This window comes from Microcaecilia unicolor, chromosome 1, assembly GCF_901765095.1.
Source record: "Microcaecilia unicolor chromosome 1, aMicUni1.1, whole genome shotgun sequence".
Taxonomy (NCBI): Eukaryota; Metazoa; Chordata; class Amphibia; order Gymnophiona; family Siphonopidae; genus Microcaecilia; species Microcaecilia unicolor.
The window spans coordinates 483,329,482-483,355,353 of record NC_044031.1 but is presented as its reverse complement, the minus strand read 5'-3'; the positions used below and the strand labels follow the sequence as shown (position 1 = coordinate 483,355,353).

Here is a 25,872-nt window from a genome sequence, read left to right as displayed (position 1 = left end):
CCCTAGATACCAATATGTAATCCAGGCGAGCATGTACTTTGTGTGGGTGGGGGAAAAAAGTAAACTCCCGCTCCTCCTCATGTAACAGTCGCCATACATCCAGCACCGCTAACTCTTCCACCAGGTAGTTAACACCCTTGTGCATGTGGTCACTCACTGGTTGTCTGGGCAGCTTACAGTCTATAGAATGATCACTTGTGTTATATTAAAATCCCCCCCCCCCCCCCAACTATTAGAGGGTTTTCATCCACTACAGCCAGCTTGGCTCTGACCTGAGTGAAAAATTGTTGCGAGTATATGTTAGGGGCATATAGTCTACAAAACGCCACCTTGGACCCCTGCAGCACCCCTGACACAATGACCCACCGTCCGTCCGTGTCTTGGTATGTATTATGAAGTGTAAAGGCCAGGGATTTTTGAATTTAATTAATATGGCCACTCCTCTTTGTCGGTCACTGAAGGAGGCATAATAAACATTTCCCACCCATTCTCTCCGCAACTTAGCGTGTTCTACGATATTCAGATGCGTTTCCTGAAGTAACACTACATCCATGTGCTTCCTCTTAAGATACTGTAATAGTCTGGTTCATTTTATAGGAGAATGGATGCCATCTATATTTAGTGTTACTACCCGTAGCTTAGCCGCAGGCATAATAGTGATGTTCTAACTGAATATCTATAAACGTACAGTACATTATTGGCTCAGGGACCTCCCAGCATGACCCCCCCCCCCCCCCCCCCGCCCTGCCATATCTCACAGAAATACCAGAGGAGACACCCATGAGGTACCATAAACATTTGCACCATTATACTTTGCATCCTAAAAGAGACCTGACCCCCCTCTCCTACCCCAATGTCCCCACCCAGCCTGCATCAGTTTCTCTTTATCCGCATAATTCAGGACGTGCCAAAACCGGTCTCGGACGCTGCTCCCCTTCTCTGGCCGTCCCAGTCCGATGCACCCGTACAATCTGAAGAGCGCCGTGAGATATGCTAACATTTAGATGCATAGGAAGCCACGTTTCAATAAAGTCCCGCAACTCCTTGTCTTGGACCGACTCGGGTAAGCCGATTATCCTCACATTATTGCGTCGACTTCTATTCTCCAGATCATCCGTCATTTGCACCAGTTGCTATGTTAGTGCTTCCACCGCCTGTACTCGACCGTCAAGGGCCTCCGATCAATCCTCCTGTCTCCCAATGCATTCCTCCACCTGCTGTAATCGCATTGCCTGCCGCTCCAAAGTTTCCTTGATATCATCGACCAAGGCCTGTAACTTACAGAGGCGGTCATCCAGTACTGCTGTAAGTTGTTTGGTTAGTTCACTTATCGCCTCCTCCTGCAGTGTAACCACAGAGGACTGCTGTATCACCATCTTGGGGCTCCCTGGCTGCACGCAGTCTCTGATGGGCCGTGGTGTCTTCGCCGGCATGCCCCCACGGACCCGATGACTTGGGCCGTCCAAACTCCTCCAAATAACAATGTCTGGGTCAAATACAGCCTCGCAACCCTCTTTATGTTCCATGAGGGGAACTTAGGAATCAGTAATTTTGCGGATTATAAGCTGGTGAGGTAGAGCGGGGCAGACGAGCGTCTTCTCAGCCTGATGGCATCACATGACCCCGGATTGAAACTTTTAATTGAAATGCAGCCCTAAGCATGTATTTTTAAAAATAGAATAACCTATTTGTAGAGTGTGAGAAAAGCAAACACTGCATCCAGAAGAGGGAATTGTAAGTAAGGGCTGACATACTAATGGCCATGCACTAATCGGGAAATTAGCATGTGGCCATTAATTGAGGAAATGAAAAATCTGCCATGTTACAGATGTGATAAAAGTGGCCTCCATATACAGGGAAACCCACACGCTAGTCATAGCGCAGGCCACCTTTTAGTGCAGCTTAGTAAAAGGGCCCCAATGTACGTTAATGGCAGGGCCGCCGAGAGACTAGGCCAGGCCCAGGGCAAGGCCGCCCCGCCTCTGCCCCACCCCCCGCCGCTGCAGTCCGCAGTCTCACCTGCCTGCCTCCGCGGCTCCGGGCCCCCTGCATTCAAGGCGGCAGTTGCATATCGCCTCTCTTCTGGCCTTCCCTCCCTGTGTCCCACCCTCGTCGGATGTAACTTCCGGTTTCCGCGAGGGTGGGACACAGGGAGGGAAGGCCCGAAGGGAGGTGATCTGTGACTGCCGCTTCGAATGCAGGGGGCCCGGAGCCAAGGAGGCAGGCAGGTGAGACCGGGAACTGCAGTGCTGGCGGCCTGATCCCAGCACTGGGCTCCCCTTGGAGGCCCTTTGTCCCCCCTGCCCCCCTCTCGTGGCCCTGGTTAATGGAGTAACCATACACTGTTAGTAAGTAGGTAACAGCCAGGGTCATTTACTTTGCAAATCCAAGGACTCCACTACATTAGGCAAGCTAATTGCACCTGAAGTGTAACTGGACTTTTCTCCACAATTATTGGAAGGCATTTCCAAAGCACCATTTAAAGTGGGTGTAACTCAGGCTAAAATATTTTCAACAACCTCCCTTCCAAAATTCCTGAAGTCTATCAGCAAACCCCCAGTTTCCCTCACAGCTTTATTTAGCCCCCCCCCCCCCCAAACCCATACTTGTGGCTCCCATAAAGCCATGCCTCCCATGGACTCAAAAAGTGCGCTGCACCCTCCTCGCCCCAACCTCCCAAGTTTACTATAAAATTCCCAGTAGTTTAGGGGATGCAGGAATGATCCCCACTCAACCCACCCTTCTGGTACAATTTTTGAAAATGGAACTGGCAGAACCCAGGGGAAATGCTTAGTACATCAAGTCCTAGGCATAATGATTACCTCATTCCTTTAGTGTGTAGTGGGACAGAGTGAAGAGAGATCCAGACTGACTTTTAGCATTCATTAAGAACAACTCTGTAGTACCTGAACTTTCCTCATCTATGTAGAAACGTAGAAACATAGAAATATGAAATATGACCTCAGACAAAGGTCAAATGGTCCATCCAGTCTGCCCATCCTCCCTAACCCTTAACTCCTCCTTTTCCTAACGGATTCCATATGCTTGTCCCATGCTTTCTTAAACTCTTCTTCCGGCGCAAGGCTTCGTTCTGTTTCTGTGAGTCTGACATCCTGCACATTGTACGTGCAGTACAATGTTCAGGATGTCAGACTCACAGAAACAGAACGAAGCCTTGTGCCAGAAGAAGAGGACCTCGGCTGGCGGGGGCTGGGGTCGTCGCCAGAGGGGTCCAGGGCCAAATCTACGGGGGCCCAGGGCCCCATGTAGCTACGCCACTGTTTCCAACTCCTTATTTTGAGGCCCTTTTATTAAGCTGCGCTAAAAAGTGGTCAGTGGCACTCTCAGAAAGGGTCTTTCCCACGTGCTGAGGCCACTTTTAGTGCAACAATAAAATGGCCATGCGCTTATTTCCCCATTAGCGCATGAGCACTTAATGACACCTATTTCTAGGTGATAAGGGCTCATACGCTAATCACATGCTAATCATTTAGCGTGCAGCGACACAGGGGCGCTAACAGATTAGCACAGAACACGCCTAGTCTTCGCCTCCAGACATGCCCCCAATGCTAAAAAATAAATTCTGGTTTTTAGACCATGAGAAGCACGCGCACGTCCAGAGCGTGACCCTTGGTTGTGCCCCTTGGTACTGCTTTTTAACCTTTGGGGATCATTTTCAAAGCATGTAGCCTTACAAAGTTCCACAGATTACTAAGTAACTCTGTAAGTCTAGGTGCTTTGAAAATGCACCTCTTTATGTTTCTTAAAAAGTCTGCATAAAATCTTCCTTCTGATTTCTCTTTCCTGTTCTGCATTGTGTGCTTAACCAGAGTTTAAGGTTGTTCTTTTCTCTTCTATTCTTGCACCCATTGTCTTTCTTATTAATATAAACTTTAACCTATTTCTTTTTTAAAGAAGCAAATCGCACGATGTTTTTCAAACCATACATGATACACCATTCAACTAAACAAGTACTGCATGTCAAATACTGAATGCCCTTCAGCACAGCTACACATCATAATTCCAGTTAAGCAAGGCATTCACTGTGAGTAGATCCAACCTGCAAATACAACCTCAGAGCATCCGAAGAAAATTCCTTATTTTACCGGGGTTAGGAGCGCACAGCACCGTAATGACAGCTGTGATACAGTGCCCCCATCTACCACGTGCTCTGTGACCTTGAGCAAATCACTTACCCTTCCACTGCCTAACTCAGAGTGCAAGCTCTCTGGAGCAGGTATATTATGAAGCAAGGAGTGCAGGGAACACCGACTGCAGCACTTTATTATTCCAAATGCAAGACAGAAAGTTTATGGATAAAGTAAGAGTGGCTGCCATGTTAGTCTTCTTTAAAGGTGATAAACAGAAATAAGACAAAACAAATGAAAGGAAAATAAAGTGATACATTTTTAAGAACCTAAGAATTGCCATACAGGGTCAGATCATCTAGCCCAGTATCCTGCTTCCAGAAGTGGCCAATTCAGGTCACAAGTATCTAGCAGAAACCCAATTAGTAGCAACATTCCATGCTACCAATCCCAGGGCAAGCAGTGGCTTCCCCCATGTCAATCTCAATAACAGACCAGGGACTTTTCCTCCAGGAACTTGTCCAAACCGTTTCTAACAAGCTTTCAAAGGCATAGCTTTCTGCTTCAGGTTAGTTGTAAGCAAAAGATGACAAAATCAATACAACAGTTTTTCTTACATAAGCACACAACTGTGGAACGCATTACCAAAAGCCTTGAAAACAACATATGACCACTTAAACTTCCTGAAATCACTAAAGACTAACCTGTTCGAAAAGGCATACCCCGCCGACCCAACTTAAATGCCTGAACTCTGCAACACAACATAAGTAAAGTACGTAATGGACATACACAACTCTTCCGTTGACTGTGCCACATGAACTTTGTCTTACCACAACAGCACATTGTACTTGTTACCACCGGAGCTGCGAACGCCTCTCCGGTACCATGTAAGCCACATTGAGCCTGCAAATAGGTGGGAAAATGTGGGATACAAATGTAACAAATAACATACAGTGAAACCTGAAGCAAATACAGGGAATGTCTATATAATAGCTTGGTGGTTGGGAGGCGGGGATAGTGCTGGACAGACTTATACGGTCTGTGCCCTGAAGAGGACAGGTACAAATCAAAGTAGGGTATACACAAAAAGTAGCACATATGAGTTTGTCTTGTTGGGCAGACTGGATGGACCATGCAGGTCATTTTCTGCCGTCATTTACTATGTTACTATGTTTTTCAGCTGGATTACAGTTTTAGCCTCTTTCATATAAGACGGTTATAAGTAACTCATGATGGTACAACAGCTATTCCACTCAGCCCTCTCTCACCAGCAGGTTACAGCTAATCTTGGCATTCCTGCCAGGTTAGTGCATTCAGTGTGAGCATCTTCCACCAGTTGTGGACACACACATTTAAAGGACACAAACACATTCTTTTGAACTGATAATGAATGCGACTGCTGGGCAGACTGACTGTTCAGGTCTATGTGTTTGGCAATGTCTGAAGAGAAACTTCTGCCCCCCCCCCCCATTCTCCCTGCAACCTCTCTCTGATGTCATCCAAATACACGGATTCCCTATATTAATGTAGCAGCAGCTGCAGCTTTATTCACATTTGTTCCTCAGTTTGAACTGATATGGGGCAATATAATCAGAGGAAGGGTTGTATTTTTTTTTTTTTAAATCATAGTACAAAATTCAAGTTAAACATAATTACAATCCATACAGCACTGCATATATTAAGGGAAAAAACCTGTTTGGTGTGGGGGTGTGAGGAGGGAGGATTTTCCTGAGAGAAGACTGCAGGAAAAAAAACTAGCACAATGTTTTCAAAGCGATGCTCACTAGCCCACAGCAATCAAGTTATGGAAAAATGTTTTATATTCTAATGCAAACAAGAACCTGACAGCATCATTTGAAGTGCTATATATTACCACTGAAGGCATACATTTGAGTGGTTCTATTTATCTAGCATGTATCACACGTCAACCTGGTCAGCTAGAAAAAATCTGTTAGAAGTGCCTTTGGGTCAATAGCTCAAAAAACTATCACACAGCCACCACTCTCTGTCAATCAGTGTCCCTGGCCAAATTTAGGTCATCCACATTTGCTTAAATGCTATTTTTAGTCTTGCTAGTTTGCTTCATTAATGTAGACTGCTAAACTTGATGAACCAGGTAAATATTCCAAGTAGCATTATTTTTTCTTGCAGATAACTGATGTTTTTATAATATCTTAAGATGTTGTGATCACATTAAGGCATTTAGTAAACAAAGCGTCCTCAGAATTTTTAGAAACAAATGTATAATAGTGCATCAGTGTTAGTATCTTGTTTCCTAGATCTATATGCGCTCTGTATATCTATTACACAAGTATGGCTTCTCCCAGCTTTGCTATTCAGGAAAATAATGATCTCAAGGATGACACTAGTAGATAGTCATACTGCAGTAGGCAAAAGGGCCATCTCTCTAGTAGACACAGTGCACCCCACGCTTAACATGGGTCCTGCAAGAACCTTTATTACCTGTAAATAAATTATCAAACACCACCAGTAAACACCATAACGTGCTAAACAAATGTAGTTTTATTCGGACGGTGGCGATCAGTGTTTTTTGGTGAGAGGAAAGCAAAGTGAAGGAAGAGTGAAAGCTACACACTTTTAAAGAAAGTCCTGCGATACACTTTCACGAAGTTTAAACTTTAAGGTGTATTCATTAAAGCTGCAGATAAACTACGGGTACAGCTCGACTCCCCAAAACATGATCAATAACAGGGCTCCTAAGATACCCAAGGATCAAACGTCAATAGACTAGTATACTGCAGGTGCAGCAGCAGCATCCTACACCAGCATCAATCAACCAACCTCCCAGCCAAAGTCAGATGACATAGTCAAAGCCCGCGTGAACGCTACGAACAAGTGCAATCAGCTCCTGCAAAACGGCTCTTGCTGCAAAGCGCAAAGTGAAGGCGGGCTACTACTACCAAGTGACAACGGCGAGAGGAAAAAAACACATGCACGGAAGGTGCTGCTGCACCAGCAGCAAGAAGGGACCCGGCTGGGCTGGCACACTGCACCATTTTCCCGCGGTGCATTAGAAAGTGGAGCCCCAGCCGCCGGCCGATCCCTCGCTGCCCTCCCGAGCGCGGCATCCCGGGCTCCAGGCAGCGGATCAGCTGATATTTACCTGGGAGGTAATGCCCGCTCTCTCTCTCTCTCTCTATGTAATTTAAGGTCATGCAGCTACAAAGCCACCCCGCAGGGCGACGAGGAGCTTACCGCTCAGCAGCACACGGCGGCCCGGGGCCAGATCCTGGCTCATGCTTCGGAGAGGGCGGCGGGGGCGCTGCGATGCCCGGGAGTGGCTGCGCTCCTCGCCGCCGCCACTCGCTTCAACTTCGCAGCGCCCTCCCCGCTGCGCTCCCTGCGTCTCCCAGCTCAACTCCGCGTACGTCATGCTAACGGGAGCCCACGCTCTTTCCCTATTCACCAACGCGACGTACGCAAGTCGGCTCGTGCAGTCCCCTGCGCCGTCCACCCCACGTGCTGCTGCTGTTCAGGACTGACTGACCCCTCTGCGGGGCAGCCGGGTGCTTTGGGCTAGGCACGCACTGGGTAGTTGTTGCGTCTTTAATTCCGCCGGTAGCAAAAAGCTTGGGCTACAAATAGATGTTTGGGGATCGCTAACTAGAATGAGGTATTTTCTTTAAGAAAGAGCACAGCTAGCAACAGGTGGATCTTGCTGAGAGTTTACAGATCATGGGGTTTACTAATCGCCTCTGACCAACCGTCTGAGTGATGCTTTTGCAAGAGTCACGATTTTAGTGCTGTAAAGTCTGGGTGCGGGTAAGTTACATGTAAGTACAGGAAAATAATGCACATTGGAAAAGCTAGATATCAATTATTTAAAATACTCTTTAATACAAAATTAGTTGATATTGAATAAGCAGTAGGCTTAGCTTGCAGAAGAGATAACAGAAAGTAAAGCAGACCAGAAAACAGTTTTCTCCCACCCACAACATAGTAGTACCATCTATTTCTAGGAGTTTACCAACCACATACATGGGGCTAGATTTCCTAAAAACTGTGATGCTGGGTTAACATGCCCTAGTTGTTAACCAGATAGTTCCCATTGCATAAAATGGGAGATGAGGTAAATAAATAATGCTTATTAAATCAGGGGCATAGCCAGGCCTCGCAGTGGGAGGGGGCCAGAGCCCAAGGTGAGGGAGCACATTTTGGTCTGCTGCTGCCCTGCCACTCCCCACCCACTGCCACAGCAAAAAATACCTTGGCTGGCAGGAGCCCCCAACCCCCACCATCTGAAGCCTTGTCAACACTGGACAAGGCTTCAGCTGGCAGGGATTTATTTATTTTATTTGTTACATTTGTATCCCACATTTTCCCACCTATTTGCAGGCTTAATGCGTTCGTCATCTCCGGTAGAGAAAAAAATATAAGGAGTTGATGTGGTCGGATAAGGTTCACGTGTTATAGACACATTGGGGAACTATAGAGAGGAAAAGTTATGTAGAGTCTGTTACACGCTTTGATTTCGTTGTGTTGCGGAGTTTAGGCACTTAAGTTGGGTCGATGGGGTATGCCTTTTTGAACAGGTTGGTTTTTAGTGATTTCCGGAAGTTTAGGTGGTCGTACGTTGTTTTCTCGGCTTTTGGTAGTGTGTTCCACAGTCGTGTGCTTATGTAGGAGAAATTGGATCCATACGTTGATTTGTATTTGAGATCTTGGCAGCTTGGATAGTGGAGATTTAGGTAAGTTCGTGTTGATCCGATTGCGTTTCTTGTTGATAGGTCTATGAGGTCTGTCATATATGCCAGCAAAACCAGGGGCCCTGAGGAAATTTGGGGGGATCCAGGTCCCTGTGGCCCCGTGTATCTATGACACTTTTATTAATGAATGTAAACAAAGAACAACCTGTGGGAGCCAAAGAATTATTAAACAAGGGCAGATTGACCATTGGGACAAAAGGGTAGTGCCCGGCGGCCCCACTCTCCCCTAGCTTACATCTAGTGTAATCATTTCTGATAGGTGGTTAGGGGCCCATGATGCTTAGTGGCCAGGGGTCCACATCTGTGTCAGTCCACTCATATTAAATACTTGCTACTTAGCATGCTATACAGCGTGGCTGACGTTTTAAATTGACTATAAAGTGTTAATGGGGTCCTTTTACTAAACTGAATTAAGTGCTAATAAGCACTTAATGATGGAAAAGTGGCCTAACACAAGTCATGGTTAAGTATTTTGTGTTAGTTTTCCCACTTGCATACACTAATTGCACAGTTTTTTTGTTTGTTTGTTTGTTTTAATTTTGGGGTAGGGCATATCAGGGGTGGAGATTAGGTGTGGAAGTGCCATTTAGCTAGCGTGGTGACAGTGTGTGCTAAATGAATAACGCTGCCGGAGGCGGTAAGGGCTCCAGCATTAATTATTTTCAGTGGCTGCGTGTTAATGCTAACGGCCAGAAAAAAAATGCGAAAGTCCCATATTAGGACACGCTAAGGCCATTTATTAGCGCAGCTTAATAAAAGGGCCCCACTAACACTGACCCCTCTATTCATGCACAAATTTAGTAGGGTTGCATGTAAAATAACAGCTAGTAAAATTAATCGTGGCATTTCCCCCTGCCCGCGCATCCACCATATCGCTCTTCTTCACCTCCTTTCCTACTTAAAATTGTGATTCCGAGATCAGTCTCAATGTTCCACAGCCATCACATCATTAATGCACTCGATCAAGAGCCTCCAGGATTGTTTGTTTGCCCATTGGCAGGCAGGGCCACCGAGAGACTAGGCTGGGCCCAGGGCAAGGCCGCCCCACCTACGCCCCCCCTCCCGCTGCCTCGCCTCCGCCCCCTGTTGCTGCAGTCCGCGATCTCACCTGCCTGCCTCCACGGCTCCAGGCCCCCTTCATTCAAAGCAGCAGTCGCAGATCGCGTCTTCTGGCCTTCCCTCCCTGTGTCCCGCCCTTGTCTGATGTAATTTCCGGTTTCCGCGAGGGCGGGACACAGGGAGGGAAGGCCAGAAGAGAGGCGATCTGTGACTGCCGCTTTGAATGAAGGGGGCCCGGAGCCACGGAGGCAGGCAGGTGAGACCGGGGACTGCAGCGCTGGCGGCCTGACCCTGGCGCCGGGGGAAGTGTGTCCCCCCGCCCCCCTCTCGGCGGCCCTGTTGGCAGGGAGCCAGTGAGCAGTGCCGCTCAGTGGCGTAGCTAGGTGGGGCGCCATGGGAGCGGCCGCTCCCCCAAATGGAGTTCTGCTGGCGCCTATTTTTTTTCGTCCTGTTGCACTGAAAATGTGTGCCAGCAGAAGTCCGCTCTCGCTCCCCCCGCGCAGTCAACCTGGCTCATCCTGGCTCCGCTTCTGATGCCGCTATTGAGGAGCTGGATTAGTGGCTGCTAGGGATAGAGAGGAGCGTGTGCTGCCGCTGCAATAGCCCATTGTTGATCAAGAGCTGGATTGAGAGAGGCAGTAGGACTCGGTGAGTAGGAACTTTGCTGTCTGATCATTCCTGCTGGTCTGGCATTAATTACTCCCCCCTCCCAAAGCGAGGTACAGAATTTCTCACACACACCCCTTGAAGTCTTTGTTTCTTATTTCTTACTGTGCTTCCCCACCCCCACCCCTCCCAAGATCCAGCATGTCTCTCCTCCTTCCTGTTCCCCCCAGCAGTCCTCCAAACTTCCCGAATCCAGACAGCAGAAACAATCAAAGCACCAAACCAATATGTGCAGGAGAGCCAGCCCACGTACTTGCAGCCCGCTATGACCCTGCAGGTTTTGCCCACTAACAACAGGAGGTATGCCTCAGAGAGAGCAGGACCACACTTTCACAGGCTGCAAACGCATGGGCTGGCTCTCCTGCACATATTGGTGCTTTGATTAGAGGGAGGAAGGTAAGGAGATTTGAAGGGAAATGCTAAATAAGTAAGTCAGAGGGAGTGAAGAGAGTAGAGAGAAATGTTGCACTGGGAGGAGAGGAAAAAGTCTGGGTGATGTTGAACAGGTTGGTGGGAGGGGAGGGAAAAGGGAGAGAAGAGAAATGGGGCATACTGCATTGGCAGAGGGAAGAGAAAGAGGGGGTGGGAACCATTTTATAGGTTTGAGGGAGGTGTCAGAAACAGTAGCACCAACCTAGGGGAGGGGGGAGATGATGAAGATGCTGGAGATGGGGACATACGCTGGTTGATTGGAGGATAGGGAGACGGGAAGGAAACAGAGAGTCGGAGGGGATGGTGGACCTGGGGATGGAATATGGAGACAGAGGATATACCAGACAAAGGGGAAATGGGGAAATGCTGGATAGGAGCTGGAGATCGAGAGAAGGGAGGAGGGAGAGAGAGAGAGAGATTTAGAAAGAATAGGGAATAAGACTAGGGAAGGAAAGAGTGATAGGGAATGGGAGGGTTGGGTAGAGGGAAAGAGAAAATAGGCGTTGTAAAAAGTCTGTCCTAACGTGATGCAGAGAGTTAACGAAGCACCGTCTGAATATCAGCTGGTGCTCAGTTATCTTCTGGGTCCCATTCTTAAATGTCGGTAACCCCTTCTGTCCCCCCCCCCCCCCCCCCCCCCCCGGTAGCACATAGTCACCCCCCTGCTGATCCCCATCCCACCCTCCCTCCCTTCTCAAAGAAGGATGATCACCCCTTCCACTACCAAAGTTCCGCAAGGTTGCCCTTATCGTCAGTGGGGTAGGAAAAGTGGGGGCAGGGTAATCTTGTCTCTAAAAAAAAAATGCTGACCACCGCAGGCTGAATATGTACCCCTTTTTCAGTTTTGTATTGGAATGTCAAATTTTGCAAATATGTATCTTCAATTATTAAGGAGTGGAGGAGTGGCCTAGTGGTTAGAGCACCGGTCTTGCAGTCCAGAGGTGGCCGGTTCAAATCCCACTGCTGCTTCTTGTGATCTTGGGCAAGCCACTTAACCCTCCATTGCCTCAGGTACAAAATTAGATTGTGAGCCCTCCTGGGACAGAGAAATAGCCAATGTACCTGAATGTAACTCACCTTGAGCTACTACTGAAAAAGGTGTGAGCAAAAATCTAAATAAATAAATAAATGGTGTTGTACTGTTGTTTACAGTTATGCTGTACACTTGGTTGGGGGGGGGGGGAGGAGGTGCAATTGAAACAGTTATGGCTGACTTTTGCCAAAGTTAGAATTTTTTTTTCTCTAGTTTCCAATGGGTGTAAAAATGAAGCCACTGCTTAAAGGTCGATTTTATGTTAAAAGATCAGCAAATGGTGATTTGTAAGTATTGTAAAGACAAATTTAAGTATCATCGCAACACGACATTGCTGTTTTACCATCTCTGCACTAAACGTTCATTTTCATCCCAGCTACAATAGAAAAATTCTAGTCAGCATCAGTTACAAGAAAAGAGTCAGACCAAGCCGATCGATCCATTAAAGATGAAAATGACAAATGCTATCACCAGGTGGCTGGCCAAGGATGGTCCCCCCCCCCCCCCCCCCCCCCCCCCCCCCCCCCCCCCCCCCCCCCCCCCCCATTAATATTCTTTCTGATGATGGCCTCCAGGAAGTTCTGAGGATTGCAACAGAATGTCAGACCTATGAACTTCCGAGCAAGCCAAAGACTGATGCCTGCATCAGAGATCTGTTCGAACAGAGCAAGATTCAAGCACTTGTGGATGAAGTGGCCCATATCATTCTTACAGCAGATTACTGGACATCATTAGCCAATGACAGCTACTTGGAAGTTACATGTGATTAAAAATTGTAATCGAAATGCAGCCCTCAACACAGGATGTACTTTGTATAGATTGTGGATTTTTAAGGGTTTGTTTGGTTTGTTTGTTTTTTTTAAATAATACATGTAGACATACAGTAAGGAAGTAACACCTTTTTAGTAAATCAACACGTGCTCTAAATATATCTGATTGATAAGGACTGAAGAATTGCTGTACCTGGTTAGACATAAAATCCAATAAGTCCAATATCTTGTTTGCAACAGTGTCCAATCCTGGTCCCACATACCTAGCAGGCTCTAAAAAGGTATATAGATTCAGTGCTCTTACCCCAGGGTTTGATAAGCAGCAGCTTTCCCCAAATCTTCCTTAATAGTTTTATGGACTTTTCCTCCAGGAGCTTGGCCAAACCTTTCTTAAATCCATGTATACTAACTACTTTTACCACATTATCTGGCAAAGTGTTCCAGAGCCAAATTATACACAGTGAGTGGAAGCATAGTTCTCCTATTTGTTTTAAATTCACTATTTAATAGATTTTGATAAGATCGAGAAATACTTCTGGCATCTTATTCTGTGAAGTAGTAATTGTATTTGAGGTATTTTAGCAGTATCCTGACTTGTACGGTTTCTGTGCTCATGGGAAAACATCCTAAGGAGCAAATGACTGAAGAAGATCAGAGATTTGTCTAGTAAACATTTACACCTGAATAGCAACTTTATGCCATAATGGAATAATTATTTATGTTTGTGTATAACTGCTTGGTAACGTGCCTGCTGAGCATGAGGTTGGTAGACCTCACGAGTGTAGGTAGGATGTGTGATGCATGTGGATACCAATGATAGCAAGATGCAAGGAGGATGTTTCTTGGTAGGAAACTAAAATGTAGAACCTCCCTCAGTTTGGTGCATAGTACCTGAAACTTAAGTCACGCTGCCTCTCAACAGATGGGTGAGACAATGGTGCAGGAAGAAGAGCTGTAGGTTTATTAGGAACCGCATAACTTTGTAGAGGGAAAAAGAGCCTGTTTTAAAGGAATGAGCTCTCTGTTAACTAGAAGGGAACAAAGCTATCATCATTTCAAATAAGACAGGAAATTTCAATGTTTCCAATTTTGTTTCATTAACTGCAGTGAAGCAGTAGAAAAACATGAACAATTGTCATTTGTTTTTGTGACCACTTAATTTATTTATTTGTGACACTAATAGCCTCCCTCTTCCCATGCCACCAGTGTCTGCCTAGCTCCAACTCTTACTTCCCCCAAGCCCACATCTACCCTCTTACCATTTACCTTTCATTCGTGCCCTGTTGCTGCCTGTTGGTATGACACTAGCCAATGCAAGGCTAGTACTATTGTGTTGTACAGCAGAATGCTATTCAAGAAATGGCACTGGCCTGCAGGTTGGCTGGTGCCGTCATAAAAAAAAACAGAAGTGATGGGGCAGGAGTGAAAGAGGATCGCTCCTGTCCTAAGAAGAATACAAATGGTAAAAGGGTGCTTGAGGGGGATCATTTTTTTAAAGCAATTTAAGTGGTGGAGGTAGGTACTTGGGGGAGGGTTCTTATTCTATTTTTCTTTTTCTGCTTGTTTCATTTTAAAGAAATAAAAAACGAACAGAAAACGAAAATGAAGAAATATGGAGTACACAACCCTAGCTGACATTTTACATTTAAAAGTGAGAAGTTTCCACTGGGGCAGGATTTAATGCTTTGGTTGGCCCTAGACTAGTGGTTTTCAACCCAGCCCTCAGGGACCACCTGGCCGGTCGGGTTTTCAGGATATCCACAATGAATATACATGAGAGAGATTTGCTTACCAAGAAGGCAGTGCATGCCAGTCTATGTCATGCATAATTCATTGTAGATATGCTGAAACTCTGACTGGCCAGGTGGTCCTTGAGGACTGGGTTGAAAATCAGTGCCCTAGCCAAACAAGTGGGCCCCACATAAGAAGTGCTGCTTGCTGACTCCTGCCAACTGCAGGACAACGCACAGGGGGTGGATTGAATAGACGGATCCCTTTCTGCCAGCAGCTAACTTAGCAGGGCAAAATTCTGCCTTCAAAGCCACTGAATTGGCAGATCTGAGAAGGCCCTTCTAAACTATTTAGGGCCTAGGCACATGCCTAATTTGTCTATGCCTTAATTCTGTCCTGGTGGCCACAGAATTGGAGCCAACTTTTCAAAATGATTGGGGTGCTAAATCCAATGGAACCTTCTCGTCCCTAGACAGAATCAAGGAGTTAGCTCAGTATTAGGGGTTCTCAAGCACACAACAGCACCCACAGAGCTGGCTCCTATGAGTTACAAGATTTCCAGCTGATGCAGCTCTGTTTTGCTAGGTCTCCAATTGTAATGGGAAGTCAAAGGAAAGGGAAATTTTTCTCAAAAGTACAATTCTCTCTTTGTGCTGCCTGTGGACTCTCATGTGCAGCACTTGAGCCAGTATGATGCATGAAGAAAGTCGCCAGTCAGCAATGGAGTTTACACAGAGATTCGAGGGTCACAAGCCTGGAGCCAGCTAGTCCATAAGTACAACTGGTTGAATATCGTTTGTAGAGAAAGATGATGTCAGTAGCTGTTTTTATTATGATGATGATGATTATTATTATCAGGGCCGGTCTTAGCCATTGAGGAACCCTGTGCAGGGCCTCACACCTAGCCCTGCCCCCTGCTAAGTAGATTTATTTTTTATTTATGACATTTCAAATAAAGACAGATCGAGCAAAACTTGTATAGAAAAACTGATTCAAATAAGCACAATGATATCATGGAAACCTAGTATTAAGCAATGAAAATAACCAGAAATTATTTAGTTCAAGTCCATTACAATTAGGAGTTCCAATTTTTATAATATAGAGGAGAATAAAGGAAAAATATTAATTAACTAAGAAAAGATCCAGGTATGTGGGTAGAATACTTTCAAATCCCCCTATTAATGTAGCCCACCAATCCGGAGAGGCAACACTGGAGATCCCCTAGTAGCCAAAAAAGATGTCAAGTGCATAGGTTCCCAAAAAGAATCAGGTGGGGGGGGGGGGGGGATGAACATATGAGCGGAGATAAGTACGTTGGGAGTGTGTGAATGTGCCCAAGCTACATTATGAAAGATGCTCCAGATTTGTTCATAGACTATTTTATGAAAGTTTTCTTTTCTATTAATGGGCATTTTCTTAAGGCAAAAGGGCAGCATTATACTTACCCCAATACTTAAGAATGTATCGGCCAAGAGAAATGATTTAATTAATTATAAAACAGTTGCCTCTGTCCCCTTATTGGTTAACGTGATGGAGGGTATAGTGGCACAGCAATTAATGGACTATTTGTCTTGCTTTTTTTGGTTTTACAGAATTCTCAGTCTGGTTTTGGACCATAATATAGCATAGAGACCATATTAATGGGGAAGTTAGTGTGAGATGGAAGGTTATTATGCTTCAGTTTGATATGTCCAGTCCAGTGCTTTCAGTATGGTAGATTATAACATTATTAGGCTTATTAGATAATATTGGGATTAGTGGAGAAGTGTTCAGGTAGTTCAGATGATTTCTGAAACATAAATCATATCAGGTAAAGATTTCAGGATCTATTTCTTCTCCCTGGGTTCCAGATTGTGGTATACCACAGGGTTCACCAATTTCACCGATGTTATTTAATATCCCGATGGCACCATCGGGTAGGAAACTAGCAGAAAGGGGGTTTAGGTCATTCTTCTTCACTGGTGATGTGATGATTTTCATTTCCTTTGATAATGATATTCCTGACATACTGACCAGTATTAAATAAGGGCTAGATATAATAGAAACATGGGTGTCAACCTTCAAATTAAAATTAAATAGGGAAAAGACTAAGGGGTCCTTTCACTAGGCTGTTGTAGGGCTACCACGCGGGTAGTGTGCGGCAAAACACTGCCATGGGAGGCACTCTGCGGTAGTTTTGTGTTTGCCGCTCAGCGTTTCCCATGACAGAAAATATTTTTGTATTTTCTAGCGCAGGGGCATGGTATAAGTATGCCCGGCGGTAATCGGCCATCACCACGCACTATCCAGTTACCACCAAGTTAGCGCATGAGCCCCTATTGCCTACTAAATAGGTGGTAGTAAGGGCTTAGACAGTAAATTGCCGTCCACCAATATTTTTGTTAGCACACACCCATTTACGACTCCTATTAAAAATAATGTAAATTCCGGCTGCAGTAAAAAGTGGCCTCTGCACGTGGAAATTTAACATACCCACTACCTCATTCCAATTTTACTACAGCTTAGCAGAAGGACCCCTTTTTACAAGTCTTTTTTTTTTTTTGCCCTATTCCATGTACTAGCTTTACTGTTGTTCAAGTTACTTATCCATTGGAATCAAGTTTGAAAATACTAGGAATAATTATTGATCAACATTTAACGTTTGATTTACAAGTGTCTGCAGTAATAACTGTGGTGATTAGGACACTGTGGAAACTGGAGAGAATAAGATTCTTTTTCTCTGTCGAGTCATTTTGCGTATTGGTACAAGCATTACTGCTGTCTCAGGTTGACTATTGCAACACTGTTTATGCTGGTTGCAAAGATCTGACCATAAAGAAACTGCTCAAAATACTGCGGCACGTTTAATTTTTTTTTTTTTTAGTCTTGCGGTATGAGAGAGAGTCACTACTATTCCTGCACTGGCTTCCTATTAAGGCTAGGGTTGTTTTTACACTTTGTGCATTTGCTTATCAAATATTATACAGAATGGCTTCAAATTATATGCAAACTCTGATAGAACTTCCAATACGTAATGTGGCAATGGGTTCTCGGGACTATTTTATGCTTAATTTTCCTTGTTGCAAGAGGGTAGTCCATAATTCCATTCTTTCCTCTGGGTTTACATATCAGGGAACTAAAGGGTGAAATTATCTACTTGAGAAGATAAGTAATTATCCATACATATTATCTTTTTGTAAAATGCTTAAGACCTTTCTTTCTAGAAAATTTTTATTTGTGAATGGCCAGCAGCCATGACTAGGGTCTATGTTAAATATGTTCTGATGCCAGTTTTTCTCTTTTATGATGATATTCATTTGCTTCTTCACAGTATCTATTTTTGTGGGGGCTGTATTGTTTGGCTAAGGGATTGTATTACTATGAAGAATGTAAGCCATATTGAAGTGAACATGTTTCGGATAACGTGGGATACAAGTGTCAATAAATGAAAAAAAATGATGTCCTCCCCACCGTCCATCCATGTCCAGCAACTCTCCATTCTCCCCTGCCCTCTCCTCCATCCATCCATATCCAGCAAATTTCCTCTCTCCCCTGGCCCCTCCATCCAGCCATGTCCAGCAGTTCTCTGTTTCATGCCCTCCCCTCCTCTCCATGTCCAGCGATCTCTTCTGTCCCCCTGCCCTCCCTTCCATGTCCAGCAATTCTCCCTTCCCTCCCTCTGCTCCCCAACAGCTCTTCTCTCCGTTCTTTCCTGCCCCCCCCCCCCCCCGCACATTTAAACCTTTTATTTTCAGTCGCAGCAACAGCAGTAAAGAAGACAGTACAGCGGGCTCACCTCCAGCTTCTCCCTTCCCTCAGTGTCCCACCCTCGTAGAAACAGGAAATATATCATCGCAGGAAGGCGGGACACTGAGTGAGGGAAGGAAGAAGCTGGAGGCGAGCTGACTGCGCTGTCTTCTTCGCTGCGACTGAAAATAAAAGGTTTTAACATGGGTGGGGGAAGGAACGGAGAGGAGGGCAGGCGGGAAGGAGGGACTGTCCAAGAGCTGCCTTCAGCATTGCGCCAACCCTGCGTTTGGGGGGGGGGGCAATGCCCCCTCGCCCCCCCAAACTACGCCCATGCTTTCCCCCCATCTGCCTGCACTTAGTACTTGGCTCCTTATTGGAGGCAGCCTTTCCCACCGAGAGAAGGATTGCTGTACAGGGAAAGAGGTGGCAGAATGGTTAGAACACTTGCTTTGACCTTCTGGGGCTAAGGATGACAAAACAGCGCTTCTCCTTGTGGAGAATCAGCCTGGCAAGGAGTTTATTATCTCTAAAGGAAAAACGGGGGATTCTTCGTACTGCCATTATTCTTAATAATGTCCCCGTGAATATACCATCATGACATTTTCTGCATCGACATCAACTCAGCACTGATAACATTATATAGCAGGGAAATGTAGGCGAATTCTGTATAAAGAGCTGAGACATGGAACTTGCATAAAACATTGCATAAATGGCTGCGACTATATTTAGTCACGTGGAAAGGCACTTGGCATATTCTATACACTGCGCGGAGATTTAAGTGTAGTCTATAAAATTTAGGCGTACTGCCTAAGTGAATTTTTGTTTACACGTGGAATTTTCAGGCACCATATGTAGAATCTAGTCCTAGGCCAGTGATGGCAAACCAATGGCAAGCGTGCCAGAGAGGACACGCAGAGCCCTCTCTGTTGGCACACGCGCCGTCACCTCAGCCAATTCCAGCCCCCCTCTGAATAAAAGTCATACCTGCATCAGGCCGCCCGAGCACCAGGTCCCCCCCCCCCCTCCTAAATTTAAAAGTCATACCTGGTCGGGGTTATGGCGTCAGCGGCAGTGAAAAGCGTGCTGGCTCGGCGCGCCTTCAGCCTTCCCTTCTGTCTCTCAAGCGCTGGTCCCACCCTCATTTCCTGTTTCCGCAAGGCCGGGACCAGCGCTTGAGAGACAAAAGGGAAGGCTGAAGGCGCACCGAGCCAGCATGCTTTTCACTGCCGCTGCCAACGCCACCTTAACCCCGACCAGGTATGACTTTTAAATTTTGGAGGGGGGGGGGCCCTGGTGCTCGGAGGGCGGGCGGACGACCTGGTGCTCGAACGGCCAGGTGCTGGGTGGGAGGGGTGCCTGGTGCTGGGTGGGTGGGAGGGAGGGATGCCTGGTGCTGGGTGAGAGGGAGGGGTAAAGCCGCTTGGTGGGAGGGAGGGATGCCTGATGGGAGGGAGGGGTGCTTGGTGCTGGGTGGGAGGGAGGGATGCCTGGTGGGAGGGAGGCCTGGTGCCGGGTGGGAGGGTGGGTGGGAGGCCTGGTGCTGGGAGGGAGGGAAGCCCTGGAAACGGAGTTAAGAGAACAAATAGAGAGCAACAGAATCAGAGACTAGGACCAATATGGATAGAAAAACAAAATCACCAGACAACAAAGGTAGAAAAAAATCATTTTATTTTCATTTTAGTGTTTGGAATATGTCCAATTTGAGAATTTACATCTGCTGCCTTATTTTGCACTGGGTATACTGGAGCTGTAACAGCTTACAGAAATGATATATAATGAAAAAAAATCAAGTTATTTTTTTCTCCTATACTAGTATAATATTTTCAATGATGTCTGTTTATATGCGCCATGGCTGGTGTAAGGGGTGTGGCTATCATAGGGGTGGAGTCTTATGTGGTGACCCCGCCCATAATGAGTACCACACCTGTTATTCAGGTTAAATAACCCTGTTGGCACTTTGCGATAAATAATTAGATTTTGGGCTATTTGGGCACTCGGTCTCTGAAAGGTTCGCTATCACGGTCCTAGGCTCATAAATTAGGATCATAAATCTAGGCAAATGAATGGCAGGCCTAAATTTATGAGCAAAACTTTTAAGATCCTAAAATAAGATGAATTTTCAGTTGAAAAGTTATGCTTGTTTGGCTGAAAATAGGACACAAATTTAAGAGGCTACCTTAGGAGGAGCTCAGCATTTTCTAAATATTGGGCCCTTAATTTTTTGACCAGATCATGCCTATGACACATCACCCAGCCATCTATTCATGTAAATATCAACTTTCTGAAATACTATCTACATAGGTTAATGCTGCTATTTAGCTGTGTAGATGCTTCTAAAATTACTTCCTCAATTACTGGCAAATCTATGGAAGAAAGTTTTAAACCATGGCAGTTTAATGTTATTACATAAGATTGTGATTGTTATGGTTTGGGAGGGGGGAGTTTCCACTTAATTTGTAGTGTTGCCGCAAAAATCTTTTTAAAAGGTATTTTATGTGTATTTTTTTTTTGTGTGAAACACATATATTTTTGTAAATCTTAGAGGGGCATAATCGAAAGGGATGCCCAAGTTTTCCTGAGGACGTCCTCGCAGGACATCCCCAGACAGGGGCGAGGAAATCCGTATTATCGAAACAAGCTGGACGCCCATCTTTCATTTCAAAAATACAGTCGGGGATGCCCAAACTGGAAATTTAGGTCGTCCTTAGAGATGGTCGTCCCCAATTTTCGGCGATAATGGAAACCGAGGACGACCATCTCAGAAACGACCAAATCCAAGCCATTTGGTCATGAGAGGAGCCAGCATTCATAGTGCACTGGTCTCCCTGACATGCCAGGACACCAACTGGGCACCCTAGGGGGCACTGCAGTGGACTTCAGAAATTACCCCTGGGTGCATAACTCCCTTACCTTGTGTGCTAAGCCTCCCCTAACCCCCCAAAACCCACTCCCCACAACTGTACACCACTACCATAGCCCTTAGGGGTGAAGGGGGGGCGCCTAGATATGGGTACAGTGGGTTTTGGAGGGCTCACATTTACCACCACAAGTGCTGCTGACACGCCCCCATGAACTTTGGTTGTCCCCGCGACGGAAAGCAGTTGAGGACGCCCAAATTCGGCTTTCAATTATGCCGATTTGGGCGACCCTGAGAGAAAGACGCCCATCTCCTGATTTGTGTCGGAAGATGGGCGCCCTTCTCTTTCAAAAATAAACCTGATAATGACCCAAAAGATAACAATCCCATATTGACTTTTATATTTATCATTGAACAAACCAACTATTCCTCTCTCCCATCCGTCGCCACTGCCGCCGCTCGCCCCCTCCAACTCCCCCCTCCTGAGGTTGCCGCCGCTCACCCCCCTCCAGGCCGGGCCCCCTGCATTAAAATCACAGCGTCTCTCACCTCCGTGTGAAATCGCTGCAGGCAGCAGGGCAGCAGATTTTGGCCCTCCTTCTCTCGTGTCCCGCCCTCGCGGAAGTTATGTCAGACGAGGGCGGGACACAGGGAGGGAAGGAGGCCCAAAGGGAGGCGATCTGCTGCCTGCAGCGCTTTCACGTGGAGGTGAGAGGCGCTGTGATTTCAATGCAGGGGGCCCAGCCCGGTGGCAGACGGTCAATGACAGAGGGCGGGTGGGACTGCAGAGCTGGGCCCCCTCTGGAGGCCCGGGCCCAGGGAATTTTGTCCCCCCCTGCCCCTCCTCTCGGCAACTATGCCCCTCTCTTCCCCTTTCAGTAACCCCCCTTTTCAACCCCACCCTCTCCATCCGGTTTGCAATGTTTGAGAGTTATAGTGGTTCAAAATCTCGAGAAGTCGCTGCCAGAGAGCTGAATACTGTCTATTATTCACATTTAAGGCACGTGCATAAGACATATTTTCGTACTTAGCCACCTCAGTCACTCTTAAACCCAGCATGTGAAAGGAACAGGCTCCTCAGACATCCAGAACTGCAGGATCATTTTTTTGGTCACCAAGATTGTCATATAAATGAACCGCCTCTGAGGCTTTGTCAACCCCTGTGATATCAGGAGAGATTGCTCCCCCAGGAGCAATGTGGCATACGACCACTCTAATGTGCACTGGCAAACCTTGTTAAGCACCGAGAAGATCCTATTCCAAATATCTAATTTGGGGCACTCAAAAAAGCATGCAGGAGAGTCCCAGGGCCAGTTTGGCATCTCAGACATTGAGTGGAGCCCCACATTTTCATCTGGCCCCCTTCGCCCTCGATATATAGGTTCTGATTTTATCTATCGGTTCTAAAATATTGCATCTGTACATCTCCACCTGTCGGATACTGAGAAAGATCCCCTGATAACGCATGGGGTGTTTTACCGGAGGAATAGGCAAGGTCAGAAGTCTCGAGTCTGAGGGTTCCCTTCCTAGTGGAGGAGGTCTGGTTTATCACAATTAACCCGCAGTCCAGATATGTCCCCAAATTCCCTGACTAGGACCAGTGCCTTCGGGAGGTGTTTTGTGACATCTTTAAGGTAGAGTAATATGTTGTCTGCGAAAAGATTAATTCGGATGGCTTTCCTTCCCACCTGAAGGCCTTCTATCTGATCGCTTTGGCGGATTTTGGCAGCTAGGAGTTCAATGGCTAATAGGAATAGGATAGGCGATAAAGGGCATCCCTGTGTTGTGCCTCATTGCAAATCGAAGCTCTTTGTTAATTTATTATTAATCAATAGTTGTGCCTATGGACGAGTGTAAAGTGCCCCAACCCAGTCCATGATTCTACCTTGAAGCCCATATTTCTCTAGAACCCACATTAGGTATTGCCATGATATGCTATCGAACACTTTCTCCATGTCTAGGCCCACGATGGCTTCTAATCCCCCTCCCCCCCAAATGTGTGTATTACCGCCAGTGCGCGTATAAGTTTCATGGAGGCATACTGGCCGGGCACAAAACCCACCTGGTTCTCCTGTATGATGGATGGAAGAAAGGCATTCATTCGGCGAGCCAAATGGTTGCCAACAGTTTGATATCTTGATTAAGGAGAGATATGGAGTGGTAGCATAGGAGCCGACTCTGTGGGTGCTATGGGTGCTTGAGCACCCCCAATATTGAGAAATTTCATGGCACCACCAATAATTTTGAAAAGTTGGCTCCTATGGACGGTAGGAGCCCACTTGTGATGTGTCTTTCCCTGGCTTAGGCAGTAATACGATATGGGCCAGGTTTTGGTGTTGTCCCATCCCAACCCGTGCCATCGCATTGTACATGTCACTCAGAGGCTGTGCTATTATATCAGATAGAATCAGTGGCGTAGGAAGGGGGGGGCGGTGGGGCGGTCCGCCCCGGGTGCACGCTGCTGGGGGGGTGTCGTCTCCGTTGGTTTCTTGCTCCCTCTGCCCCGGAACAGGTTACTTCCTGTTCCGGGGCAGAGAGAGCAAGGAACCAATGGAGCCGACACAGCTCCCAGCGATGTGGACTCGGGGGCGGATCGGCCCTTCCGCCCGCCCCTCGCTTCTAAAGTAAGTAAGAATGCGCTCCGGGGGGCGCCGTGCTGCACCCGGGGGGGGGGGGGGTGCGCAGCAGCGACTCGCCCCGGGTGTCAGCCGCCCTCGCTAAGGCACTGGATAGAATGCGATAGTATTCAGGCCCGAACCCATCAGGGCCCGGAGCTTTAGTTAGCTTTAGCTGTTTGATACCTGTTCTGATTTCTTTTGGTGTTATTGGCCAGTTTAGTGCCTATATTTGATCGGCATTAAGATGTGGCAGATCCAAGTCTCTGAAAATTTCATCTCTCTTGCTTTCATTTAATTCCTTTCTCTGTATAGAGAACTATAGTATTGCAATGGGCGTCTAAATGGCAGATGACGTTTAATGTGAGCAAGTGCAAAGTGATGCATGTGGGAAAGAGGAACCCGAATTATAGCTACATAATGCAAGGTTCCATGTTAGGAGTCACCAACCAAGAAAGGGATCTAGGTGTCGTCGTTGATGATACGTTGAAACCTTCTGCTCAGTGTGCTGCTGCGGCTAAGAAAGCAAATAGAATGTTAGGTATTATTAGGAAAGGAATGGAAAACAAAAATGAGGATGTTATAATGCCTTTGTATCGCTCCATGGTGCGACCGCACCTTGAATATTGTGTTGAATTCTGGTCGCCGCATCTAAAAAAAGATATAGTGGAATTAGAAAAGGTGCGGCGAAGTCGCGACGAAAATGGTAAAGGGGATGGGACGACTTCCCTATGAGGAAAGGCTAAAGCGGCTAGGGCTCTTCAGCTTGGAGAAAAGGCAGCTGAGGGGAGATATGATAGAGATCTATAAAATAACGAATGGAGTTGAATGGGTAGATGTGAAGCGTCTGTTCATGCTTTCCAAAAATACTAGGACTAGGGGGCATGCGATGAAGCTACAATGTAGTAAATTTAAAATGAATCGGAGAAAATGTTTCTTCACTCAACATGTAATTAAACTTTGGAATTCGTTGCCAGAGAATGTGGTAAAGGCGGTTAGCTTAGCGGAGTTTAAAAAAAGGTTTGGACGGCTTCCTAAAAGAAAGTCCATAGACCGTTATTAAATGGACTTGGGGAAAATCCACTATTTCTGGGATAAGCAGTATAAAATGTTTTGTTCATTTTTGGGATCTTGCCGGGTATTTGTGACCTGGATTGGCCACTGTTGGAAACAGGATGCTGGGCTCGATGGACCTTTGGTCTTTCCCAGTATGGCAATACTTACGTACTTATGTACAAACTGGACCATGATTTGGTGTTCTGTGGTGTATTGTCTCCTCGCCCCATCTTTAATGAATGCGACAATTTGCCTCTTCCTATGTGGTCTTACCATATTGACTAGTAGCTTCCCTGCCTTACTTCCCCACCGGAAGAGCTTGTATCGTTGCATATGTATCCCTCTTGGCTCGACTACTCAATAAGCTATCAATCTGCCTTCTAACCTCCATCATGTTTTGCTTCGAGGCCCCATCTAATCTTAAAATGTGGTGCCTCCTGAGAGTCTGATATTCCTGCGATAACCATAGCAATTCTGCCTCCTGTCTTTTTTTTCTTCCTCGAGGTGTAACTAATACGTGTCCCCTTACTACCACTTTAGATGCTTCCCAATATGTCACCGGTCCCACATCCGGTGTGGAATTAGTGGTATTCTAGCATTTTTCTTTAGTGGCCTAGTGGTTAGGGTGGTGGACTTTGGTCCTGGGGAACTGAGGAACTGAGTTCAATTCCCACTTCAGGCACAGGCAGCTCCTTGTGACTCTGGGCAAGTCACTTAACCCTCCATTGCCCCATGTAAGCCGCATTGAGCCTGCCATGAGTGGGAAAGCGCGGGGTATAAATGTAACAAAAAAATAAAATAAATTGGATATTGTTATATAGTGCGGGACAACATTTCCAGACTCTATCCGTTGGATCCTTCACAAATGATAAACTGAGTGTGATTTCTGAGTGATCGGATAGGGAGTTATCTAAGATTTGCCCCTCCTGCGCTACAGAAAAGAGCGATTGTGATATTAGAAAGTAATCTAATCTAGAATATACGTTGGGTGGGTGGGAGTAGAAGGTGTAATCCGCATCATGTGGGCGCAGGATCCTCCATATGTCCACTAACCCCAGCTGGTTTAGCAAAAAGTTGATTCCTTTACTTCCCTGATCTCGACTCCCTGT

The 25,872-nt window shown here is 46.3% G+C and overlaps 1 protein-coding gene across 6 annotated transcripts in view; it reads right to left on the bottom strand.

The window, feature by feature from the left end:
- DTNA (dystrobrevin alpha) overlaps positions 1 to 7,425 on the bottom strand; it is a 567,561-nt gene extending 560,136 nt beyond the window's left edge. For all 6 annotated transcript variants that reach the window (XM_030214003.1, XM_030214021.1, XM_030214069.1 and 3 more), the window contains exon 1: positions 7,305 to 7,425. The gene's annotated coding sequence lies outside the window, so the exon portion shown is untranslated. The remainder of the gene's footprint in view (positions 1 to 7,304) is intronic.
- Between the last annotated feature and the right edge of the window lie 18,447 nt (positions 7,426 to 25,872).